Source organism: Hemicordylus capensis, chromosome 2 (genome assembly GCF_027244095.1).
Source record: "Hemicordylus capensis ecotype Gifberg chromosome 2, rHemCap1.1.pri, whole genome shotgun sequence".
Taxonomy (NCBI): domain Eukaryota; kingdom Metazoa; phylum Chordata; class Lepidosauria; order Squamata; family Cordylidae; genus Hemicordylus; species Hemicordylus capensis.
Window position 1 is genome coordinate 89,739,050 of NC_069658.1, and position 12,005 is coordinate 89,751,054.

At 44.0% G+C, this 12,005-nt stretch overlaps 1 long non-coding RNA gene across 1 annotated transcript in view; it reads right to left on the reverse strand.

Annotated features, from left to right (window-relative positions):
• The window catches only part of LOC128347369 (uncharacterized), a 28,975-nt gene extending 22,098 nt beyond the window's left edge, over positions 1–6,877 (reverse strand). Inside the window, exon 1 of the long non-coding RNA XR_008317532.1 lies at positions 6,811–6,877. This is a non-coding gene — a long non-coding RNA (uncharacterized LOC128347369). The remainder of the gene's footprint in view (positions 1–6,810) is intronic.
• Positions 6,878–12,005: the final 5,128 nt, after the last annotated feature.

Here is a 12,005-nt window from a genome sequence, read left to right on the forward strand (position 1 = left end):
TTGAGACTGCTTTCCTCGTCTTGGAGTCTGGGTCCAAACTGCTGCAGAAATGTGCCCCCTGCCAGCCTGTCTGCCCATGTTGGCATGTGCACCCTTGCCAGTGCCCCAGAATGGCCACCCTGCTGTCCCAGTGTAGCTGGGGAATAGGGGCTTTCCTCTCCCATGATTCCCAGCACCTGCAGATCTGCATACAGCACAATGCCAGACCGGGACCTTGGCTTCTGAATGGTTTTAAAGATCCATCCCCGTTTCTCCCCCCGACCTTCCGCACATGTCTCTGGGCCATGGCACATGGAGCCTCTAGATGTCCTCTGGGTGTGTGCAAGGTTTCAGGGGGGTTGCAGGGGATGTGAAGGTTGCAGAGAATCTTTTCTATTTTTTACCATTGAGAGCTGGGTTCCCCACACGAGTACGGCTGCCTTGAGTACGTTGGTGGGTGGGTGGGCTGGCTCAACTAGTGAACTCCCAGTCCATGCCTGGGACACCACCCTTGGATGGGCACAGCCTTCTCCAGTACACTGGCCCTTTTATGAGAGGGCTAGCCCACTCTGCAGCAAGCTGCCAGACAGTAGATTTCAGTTGGGTCTGCATGGACTGCTTTGCTAGGGTCACCCCTCATGACATCATCCAAGGTTATGGAGGGACACAGCCTGCTGCATCCCCCAGCAGCATCCTTTGCCCTCTCTCATCTACATATCCCCTACTAGGAAGTTTCTGTGTTCCCCTCCCTTAATTAAAGTGGAAAACCAACACACACACCTTGGACTCAAAAGCCCTCAAGAACACATGTTTGTGTGGGACTATTGGGGTATGGGGCTACTTGGGGGGGGTGTCATTGCTGACACAAGAAGCACTGGCAGGGCAGGGCATTGAAGTGAGTTTAAATGCCCTTTGCATACAAGGGTGGACGGAGCACGCCCCTTTTGAGATCGTGGCCAATCGCAGCCACCCCGCTGATGTGGTGATGCTTTGCCCACAGTCTGGCTTACTGGGATCTGCCTCGGAGGCTAAGCAGAAAGGAAGGGCTCCCCTCTCCTGCAACTGGAGTTTGGTGGGCCGCACTTTGGGGAATGTTAGGGTTGCAACTGGAGTTATGCACTGAGTCCTCGGCTACGTTTAACTTGTTTGCTGTTATGTCTGGATGTGGCCTATGTTTTATGCAGTCTGTAAAATGAAGAGCTTTTAAAAAAAAAAAATAGTACTGCTTTTCTTAACAGTGGCTGCATCTAAGTTACTGCATCTAACCTAAGTTACTTATGAGTAGCACCACTGAAATTAGGATGGCTGACTTGTCCCATTAATTTCAGTGGAACTACTAATGGCGCAGTGGGGAAATGACTTGACTAGCAAGCCAGAGGTTGCCAGTTTGAATCCCCCCTGTTATGTTTCCCAGACTATGGGAAACACCTATATCGGGCAGCAGCAATATAGGAAGATACTGAAAGACATCATCTCATTCTGCGTGGGAAATGGCAATGGTAAACCCCTCTTGTATTCTACCAAAGACAACCACAGGGCTCTGTGGTCACCAGGAGTCGACAACACCAACTTGATGCCACATTTTACCTTTACTCTTGAGTAATTTGGGCTGGATGTCAGCCAATGTAAATAAAAGGGTCAAAAAAAGGCAGTTGACAATCTCCCTAAGAGCAAATTTAGCAAATGTGAACAGTAACATCAGAAGGTCAACACTGCTGAGTATATGCATGTGACACTGGTAGTCATGTGAAGATTGAAACAGCAAGCCATCTAGGAACAATGCTTTCAGAATCAGAAGCAGCCAGTGGTTTTATTTAGTCAACTTGTATAACCTTTTGGTTGTGTATTTATTTTATTTGTTTGTTTTTCAAATGTGTAGGCTACCCAAAACCTCTGTCTCTGGGTGGTTTAAAACAACATAAACAGATTAAAAAATAAAAACCTTTAAACTATCTTAAACCACTTTAAAACCATTTAAAACCACAGTCCAGTTAAAAAAGCTTGGTTGAAAAAATGTCCTTAGAGACTTTTAAAAAGTTGTCAGAGATTGGGAGGCTCTTATTTCAACAGGGAACACATTCCAGAGTCTCAGGGCAGCACAAAGAAGGCCCATCCCTGAGTAGCTACCAGATGGGCTGGTGGCAACTGCAATCAAACCACTCCCATGATAAGACTGAAAGGCAAGGCAGCAACTTCTCATTACTGTCAATGGAATTTCCTTCCTGGAGTTTCAGCTACTAACATTCACTTCACCAGTTTCAAATGCCTGAGCTAAAACTTTTTGAATATTTGCATAGTTTTCCACTTTCTAGTAGCAGGGCAGAAAAAAACCAAATTGTTCTAGTAAGAACTAATCAGCCTACTTTCCTTTCACTGTTTCTACAACTGGCAAATCGAGGAACACAAGTTAGATCTCTTGTGCCTCAAATGTTCATGTGTCCTCCATCTTGGATCGGGGTGGATGTCATCATTACAAACAGCACCACTGAGGTGTCACACACTACAGCTGTTCCAAATTTGGTTCTAATCAGTTAGACAGTCCTCAAGTTAGTGCACTTGTGCCTCAAACATTTATGCATCCACTATCTTGGAGTGGGGTAGGTGACATCATCACAAACTACACCATTGGGACATCCCTATGTGTCCATTCAACTGTTGCAAATTTGGTTCAAATCAGTTAGACTATCCACAAGTTAGTGCACTTGCACCTCCAAAGTGTATGTGTCCCCCATCTTGAACTGGGGTGGATGACATCGTCACAAACTTTGCCATTGAGATGTTCCTATGTGTACCTACAGCTGTAGCAAATTTGGTTCAAATCGGTCAAGCAGTTCACAAGTTAGCTCATTTGCACCTCAAATGTTTACATGTCCGCCATCTTGAATTGCAGTGGATGACATCATCACACACCATGCCATTTGTGCATCCCTATGTGTACCTACAGCTGTGGCAAATTTGGTTCAAATTGGTTAGGTGGTTCACAAGTTAGCCCACTTGTGCCTCAAACGTTTATGCGTCAACTACCTTGGTTCAGGGTGGATGACATCAACACAAACTACACCGTTGAAGTGTCCATATGTGTCACTGCAACTATCCCTAATTTGGTTTAAATTGGTTAGACAGTCCACAAATTTGCCCGTTTGTGCCTCAGATGTTCACATGGCTGCCATCATTAACTGGACTGGATGACATCATCACACACCACACCATTTGGGCATCCCAATGTGTCCCTACATCTGTAGCAAATTTGGTTCACGTCAGTCAAGCAATTCACAAGTTAGCTCACTTGAGCCTCAAAAATTTACACATCCACCATCTTGGATTGGAGTGGATGACATCATCACAAACTAAGCCATTGAGGTGTCCCTGTGTGTCACTCACTGCAACTGTACCTAATTTGGTTTAAATTGGTTGGACAGTCCACAAATTAGCTTGCTTGCACCTCAGATGTTCACGTGGCCGCCATCTTGAATTGGGGTGGATGACATTGTTACAAACTTCACTATTGAGGTGTCCCTATGTGTACCTACAGCTGTAGCAAATTTGGTTCAAACCTGTCAAGCAGTTCACAAGTTAGCTCACTTGCGCCTCAAAAGTTTATGGTTCCGCCATCTTGAATCAGGGTGGGTGACATCATCACAAACTATGCCGTTGAGGTGTTCCTATGTGTCCCTACAACTGTACCCGATTTGGTTCATATTGGTCCAGGCGTTGCGAAGTTGATGGGGAGGACACACACACGGACACCTCAATGGCATGAGGACACCTCAATGGCATGAGTGATTTCATGCTGGGTGATTTCATAAGCTTATTGGAATGCTGGGTGATCTCATAAGCTTACTGGAAAGTAGGCTTAAAAAACATGAAATAAAAACAGGAGTTTCACTTTTGTCATAAACATGAGTTTCCCTTCAATCCTGTTTCTGGAGTGTGCATCTTATTGCATCAGCCTGTATCAGCAGCACTGCTTTTCATGATGTTACATCAAACTAAAGTCTGATGCCACTTGATGTAAGAACAAAACAAAACAAAACCCAGGTTTCTTCTTTCATGGACTTTAATGCATTAACATTTGGGTTGAGTTTTTTTAAAGGCACATAAAATGATTGTTCATGTTTGGATGTTTTCATCACTGATAACTGGACAAACCCAGTGCTATGCATCCAAAAAGGATATCACATTCCTATGTTTTGACTAATAGCAAAAACACTGGCATTTCACAGGTACATCCAGGTACAAATTGCCTGGGCAGAAGTAGAGGGATCTGAAATGGTGCTTCCCCATGTTTTCTGCATGTTTGCAACTCAATTTGCTGCTGTTTGCTGTCAGTTGTTCTGGAACCATCAGTATCATAGCACAGTGAGAGTGACACCCAAATCCAACATGAGCTGGTATCACCTGTTCTCCTCCTGCAAGGGAGGAGAGCTGGTCTTGTGGTAGAAGGTATGAAACTAACCTTTACTAAACAGGGTCAGTCCTTGTTTGTATTTGAATGGGAGACTACATGTGAGCACTGTAAGATATTCCCCTTAGGACAGGGCTGCACAACTACAGCCCTCCAGGTGTTTGCAGACTACAACTCCCATCATACCCAACCACAGTGGTCACTAGTCAAGGATGATGGGAGTTGTAGTCTAACATCTGCAAGAGGGCCGAAGTTGTGCAGCCATGCCTTAGGGGATGGGGCCTCCCTGGCATCTCCAGATAGAGCTGAGAGAGACTCCTGCCTGTAACCCTGGAGAAGCCACTGCCAGCAGAGGTGCATTCAGATTATTTTGGATCCTGGAGCTAATGAGCTTATGCTCCACACACCCTGGCTGGAAAATAAGCATCATTTTTTCATATATACATTTCACCACAAACCCACAGATCTGGGCCAGAATGAATTTGCCAAAAACAAAAAGACCACGCAAGCCCCAATGGATTCACACAGCTTTTTAAATCAACTGGAACACAACATGTGTCCCTTGCTCCATAGTTCAAAGACAAAACCCACTTGGACATACAGGAAAATGAATTAAAACCACAACACATGTCATTTGTTTCACAGTTCCCAAGCAGACTTTTTGGTTCACAAACCAACTTGAGCATAGTGCATTTGTGTTGTTGTTTTTAAAAAAAGTTTGTTTATTCAGATGTAGCAGTTCCACTCACACTATTAATAGAGATAACTCTTTCTTGCAGGTTTACTGCAATGGGGGGGGGGGAATCATTAAAAATCACAGGATTGACTGATTTCATTGAAATAAAATCACACACAGTCCTACATGTGTGCCCAATTTCAGAACTCTAAGCCCAGCCATTCTGGAAATGTAAAGGGTTGGGCAGAAGGGGGGCATGTTGCACTTTTTTTATGAAGGCAAAAGCCATACTCCTTCACATGGAGATGATGGGATGAGGGTCCAGGATACTTCAGTTCCAGAAGTTTTTGTAATTTTCTACCATGAAACAAGCCACTTATATTTTTGTGATTTTAAAAAATTCAGAACATCATTAAAAATCAAGAGATTGACCAATCTGCCTCAAGATCAATACGTAAGATCAATAAGATCAATAAGATCTATTCAGAACTCTAGGCCAAACCATTCTGGAAGTATAAAGGGGGGGTGAAAAGGGGGTGATGTTTACCCCTTTTTATGAATGCAATGGGAAGATTCCTCCACATGGAGGTGGAATGTGGTCCAAAGAGTGGGGGGGGGGGCCCTTCAGTTCCAGAATTTTTTGTAATTTTCATGAAACAAGCCACCTGTTTGGGAATGTAAAGCGTTGGACAAGGTGTGTGTGTGTAGGTGGGGGGGTATGTTGCACTTTTTTTTATGAAGGCAAAGGGCAGAATCATTCACATGGGTATGGAATGATGATCCAGAGGTCAGGGGAGGACTTCAGTTCCAGAACGTTTTGTCGTTTTCATGAAACAAGCCACTTATAGGACTTCTTTGAAGTAATTTTTTAAAAATTCAAAAAAATAAAAATAAAAATCAAGGTTACTCCTATTTAAAACCAATACACCGAATTCTGATAACCTGTCCTAAATCACACCCTTCTACCTCAGGATAAGCCTGGGTAGTACACTTGGGGATACCCCAGCGAAGAGCGCTGCGATCAGGAGCCATCCCAGCACTCCACACAAGCAACCCAGGTAGGGCTGTGCAAGCCTGGGGATGGCTGCTCGTGTGCATGGCCTCGCTATGTTCATCACGTCATTCGGCCTTGCTTGTCTGTTTGTTCATTCGTTCTGCATGTAAATAGCTGTGGTAGTGGAGGGGCTGATCCAGATCAGGACCATGGCATGGAGAGTGAGCAGCTTTAGACCTTTGTCCCTGCTGTGGACAAATCTGGATCAAGGCAGCTGACAGTTCCTATTTGTCCTCGGGGTGGGGGGGGGAGCTGCCATTGATGGTAACTTCTCTCCTTTGGCAAATAGGCATGGGGGCCAGATTGAGAGTTCCAATCTGCAGTGGGGACAACGAATGAATGCCCCTTCTCCCCCAACTAGGCTTGGTCTAGAATTTAACATTGTTTTACATTTTAAATTGTTTTAATGTTTAACAGGGCTGACATCCTGACTAAAGCTCTGTATATACAAGCAGTGGCTACAGCTCCTGCTTCAAAAGCACAGGGGTCACACGGGCGGTGGGCAATTTCCATGAATCTCCCCTTCCCCTGGCTGAGTAACCCTCAAGGACATAATTGCAGGTTGCAAAAAGCACTTCCGGAAAAAGAGGAGACCAGCAAAAATTATTCCCCTGCACCAGTGGGGGCTGGTCAGGAGGGGCAGTGCCCCCCCCCCTACCAACAAAAATAAACAAGCTAATAAAAGATCAGACTTACCATTAGCCAAGGAAACCTTCAGAGCAGGGAGCTTCTTCCAGCCCCTTCTCCCCTGCCTGCAACTTCCTCTTTTGGTCTTACTGGCTGGGACAGCTGCTACTCAAACGGCTCCAGCCAATCTGATTCCTAGGGGGCTTCTCCTGGCACTTCCCCTAGGAAGAACTAAAATAAGGAGTTTTAAAAAATGCACTTCCTGGTTGCTTTGGGGAATATATTTTAAATACATTTTCCCCTTCTTCCTGGGTAGGCTTCTGCCTCAGTGACCAGATTCTCCCCTGCCCCTCCTGCTCCAATGCCACCAGCCGCTGCTGCCCCCATGCTTCAGCACACAAGCCCCTATGCTTCAGAGGTGGGTATGCAGCCACTGCATGTATGTTTCTTTTGCTTGCATGCATATAGCTTTAGTTAGGATGTCAGTTAGTGATTTCTCAGAATCAGATGCCAGAACCTCTCCCTGCTGAATAGGGATAGTTGATGCACATGGAAGAACAGTTTATTCACAAGAGCCCCAGGATGATCTGGGTTCATGGAAAACTTCATACTGCAACTCAGCAGCTCCTATGCACACATGGAACTTCATGCACAGAGAAGTGTCTTTGTTCTCTCCTCTGAGTGGCATTCCTTTGCATGCACATTGTGGGGGAATTCCATATACACAGGGAAGTGTGTTGGGGTGTTTCCCCCCCCCCATTCTTTCTTTGGCCCTGACTGTTAACTTGTTGCATTGTTTATTGCCCACATGAATGTTCCTTTAGGTCATGCAACAACCAGTAATGAATGAGAGAAAGAGAGAGAAAATCCCTTTTCTACTGTGCCTCTGCTCTCTCCTTTTGGCACTGAATGATCTACAAACCATGGACTGATCTGTAAGCAGCTGGTGGTCTTACATCATTGGAGGGCTCTCAGAGATGCTATCATTCTACTACAATTAAAATGCAGTCCTTTCTCTTGAAGGAATTTAATTAAACAAGCATGAAGGAGAAAAATATTTCCTACAGAACCAGAGCAATGAATATGTTGGCATATTGCCTTCTTGGGTCACATGAGCTTCCCTGCAAAATCAGTACAAAGTTCATCTATAAACCGATTACTATATGATTGCATTATGCTGTGACATTATTACTCTTGGATTGCACCATGCAGTGATATCATTTATGCAAGTAGAAATTACATAATTTGGAAACTTCCCTGGCACCCAGCCATTGGTATCTCACCGTCATAATATCTCAGTCACATCACATGTCTAGTAAAAGCTAGGTAAACTGAGTGGTAAGAATAGTGCAACAGAACAATGGAAGCTGCCAGTTCCACCAAATCAGACATTTCCAGCCTACTTTCTAGTAGGCTTATGAGATTGCCTGGCATTCCATGTTTCTGTCCGTGCATGTGTGTGCCCCCCCCCCCCCGCTTCAATCAACTTCGCAGTGCCTGGACCAATATGAACCAAATCCGGTATAGTGGTGCAGACACATAGGGACACCTCAACAATATAGTATGTGTTGATGTCATCCCACCCTGATTCAAGATGGTGGGCACATAAATGTTTGAGGCACAAGAGGGCTAACCTGTGGACCATCTAACCAATTTGAGCCAAATTTGGTTCAGCTGTAGGGACAAATAGGGACATCTCAATGCTACGGTTTGTGATGATGTCATGCATCCTGATCCAAGATGGCGGAAGCATACATGTTTGAGGCACAGGTGGGTTAACTTGTGGACTGTCTAACTGATTTGAACCAATTTTGGTATAGTTGCAGTGCATAGGGACACCTCAATGGAGTAGTTTGTAATGATGTCATCCATCCCTGATCCAAGATGGCAAATGCATGAATGAGGTGCAAAAGGGCTCACTGGTGGACCAGCTAATCAATTTGAACCAAATTTGGCATAGTTGTAGTGAGTGAAACACAGAGACAGCTCAACAGTGTGGTTTGTGATCAAGATGGTGGACGCATGAACATTGAGCAAGTGGGCTAACTTGTGAACTGCCTAACCAAACTGGGCCAAATTTAGTCCAGTTGTAGGGATAGTGAAAGGAAAGTAGGCAGATTAGTTCTTAAAGAACAACTTGTTGATAACTCAAGGGTCTATTGAGAGAAAAGGGAAAGTTGATACAATGGTTATAAGTAAATTCAGATATTCCAGACCAACTATTATTTGGACTATTAATTAAAAGCAGAAGTTAATTTGAAGTATCTTATAGAGAAGACCACATCATGCACTACATAGGTTAGTGATGGTAGATTATTCAATTTGCCAGCTATTCATGATTCTTTTAACAAGCCACCCAGATGTGAACAAATCACATAGATTAAATCTTGACCACAAACCCTATTCTTATCTGACATACAATATGCTATATAATGAGGCTATTCTCATGAGTGTGCAAAACTGGGCTAAGGGAGCCTAGCCTGGTTTTGCACACTTGTGTGAACCACAAGAATTGGGATCAATCCCGGTGGCTACATGGAGGTCATACAAAAGAAGGTGCTCTCTAAAGTAACCTGGACCTAACCTGTTCAGGGCTTTAAAAGTAATAACCAGCACTTTGTATTTTGCTTGGAAACATACTGGCAGCCAATGCAACTGCTTGAGAACAGGCATAATATGGTCTCTCTGGGTTACCCCACAGACCAATCTGGTTACTGCATTTTGGACTAACTGAAGTTTCCAAACTGAGTCCTATGGGAGTAGGGCGACATATAAATCTAACTAACTAAATAAATAAACTAAATAAATATGTACAAAGGCAGCCCCATGTAGAGCTCATTGCAATGAGCTCATTGTTTTGAGATCTCTTTAAGGAATGGGTGCAGCTGTCAAATCAACCAAAGTTGATAGAAAGTGCTCCTGGCCATAGCCTCCACCTGGGATACCAGGGAGAGGGCTGGATCCAAGAGCACACCCAGGCTGAGTACCTGTTCCTTCTGGGGGAGTGTAACCCCATCCAGCACAGGAATTTCTAGCTCATCTCTCAAATTCTGAACTCCCACAATGAGCACCTCTGCCTTGCTTGGATTCAGCTTCAATTTGTTGTCCCTTGTCCAGCCCATTATTGACTGTAGACAGGCGTTTAAGGAGTGAATGCCATTTGATGATTGATGATGATTGATGATGATAAGGAGAAATAGATTTGGGTGTCATCAGCATACTGATAACACCCTGCACCACATCTCCTGATGACCTCACCTAGAGGTTTCATGTAGAGTTAAAAAGCATTGGTGACAGAATGGAGCCCTGAGGGACTCCACATAATAGCTCCCATTTTAAAGAGCAACCATCACCAAGCTCCACCATCTGGAATCTGCCTGAGAGATAGGAGTGGAACCACTACAAAGCAGTGCCTCCTATCTCCAGCTCCCCCAGGCAATCCAAAAGGGTACCATGGTCAATGGTTTTGAAAGCCACCAAGAGATCCAAAATAACCAACAAAGTCACACTCCCTCTGTCAATTTCTTGGTAAAAGTCATCCATCAGGCCAAGGCCGTCTCAGTCCTATAGCCCTCTCTAAAGCCAGTTTGAAATGGGTCTAGAAGATAATTGGTTTCCTCCCCAACAGTCTTAAATGTTTTTTTAAAAAACTTTTTTTTTCTTTTCAATTTTATATTAGGGGAGAGGATATGTTATTACAGTGCTCATGTCAGGTTAGTTTGCAACAACCGGGGATGGTGGGTGGGTGGGGCAGCAAACTATCCCTTCCCCCACTTAGGATTCTTCTTAAGGATCAAAATCAGAAATTAATTTGTAATATAATATGGTAATTTAAATATTGTTGTTTTCTTTATGTTTACAAATGGAAAAAACATTTGTTATAACATGTTCAGAAACTCCAGTTTTCTTCCTCACTACAAAATATTTAATGCAAAGTGTTCGTATAACTCTTAGAAGAGCAGTTACGCTTCTCACTGGAAGAAGTCTGTGCTTCAAGTGGCAAATCTTTATTTTAGCACTACAGAGATTACATGTGTGTGTCTGTGTGTCGAGAGAGAGCTCTGTGCGTGTGTGTATACGATTAATATTTATATACCGCTTTTCAATATTCTAGAATGTTGTTTGTGAATTTAAGTTTTTTAAATATTAAAGTTATTTTAGTAAAGTGTACTGCATGAAGTAAACAATAGACATAATAGTTTAGGTTTTTTAACAAAAAAAGAAAATCTATATTTAAAATGGGGGAGGGGCGCCAGAGCAAAATTGGCCAAGGGTGTCACAACCCCTTGAGGCAGCCCTGATTGTGTGTCCACCATGGCTGGTTGCAGCCACAGCGGGCACACTCTGGGGGGGAGGGAAATCCCAGTAATGCACTGCACATTCATGTGGTGCATTATTGGGGCTGTGGGGGGGGGGGGAGGGCAACATGTGGAGGCATGTCCCAGCACCCCAACCCCGGGAGCTGCTGGGCAAGCCTCCAGTCGTCTGGTCGGGTGATCCACCTGCTCAGGGATTCATCGAAGATCGTCTGCAGAGAGGTACAGAAAACCCTCCTTCCTCACAGAAAGCCCTGGAGCTCTTCTCACCAAGCTCCAGTGACTGCCTTTTCTAGCATCCACATACAACTTTATGTTGAACTATAAATTAGCAAAAAAGCAATTTAGTTACTCCATAGGTTTTTTTAAAAATAAATATATGTGTATCAGTAAGGTGACATCTGGAGCATTACTTTTCAGTTACCAGGTAGAAAATGCCACCATATAACATCTCCAATTCTCCATTCATAAGCAACAACAGGGCATAATGTTAGCCACACAAATGTGTTGTATATAACAAACACAAACAGAGGTTTTTAGTAGTACTAATAGTACTAGTAGAACCATCCCAGCTTGGCAGGAGGCAGCTTGGAGAAACAGCGGACATGTCAGTGGAAACAAACTTAACCCTTTCTTCCCCACTCTTCCTCAGACATGAATTCCATCCCCACCCCTACAGCCACTTCCCCCCACTGAAAGATTCCAGACATGAATCTCAGGAGCTTGTAGTGCTCATCCCAAAAGTGAGGTGAACATTATAATTTATGCCTGCTGACTTCTCCAGTTTGAATTTTAATTGGAAAAGAATTCAACTTCTTCTCCTCTCATATTCAGGCCCCTACTCACTTGACATTGTACCTTCAAATCACCACCCTCTTCATTCACATGCACCTACCTGGTTATTGCTACTTAGGCAGCAGTGGCAAGAAGGAGAAACAAAGGAAAAAA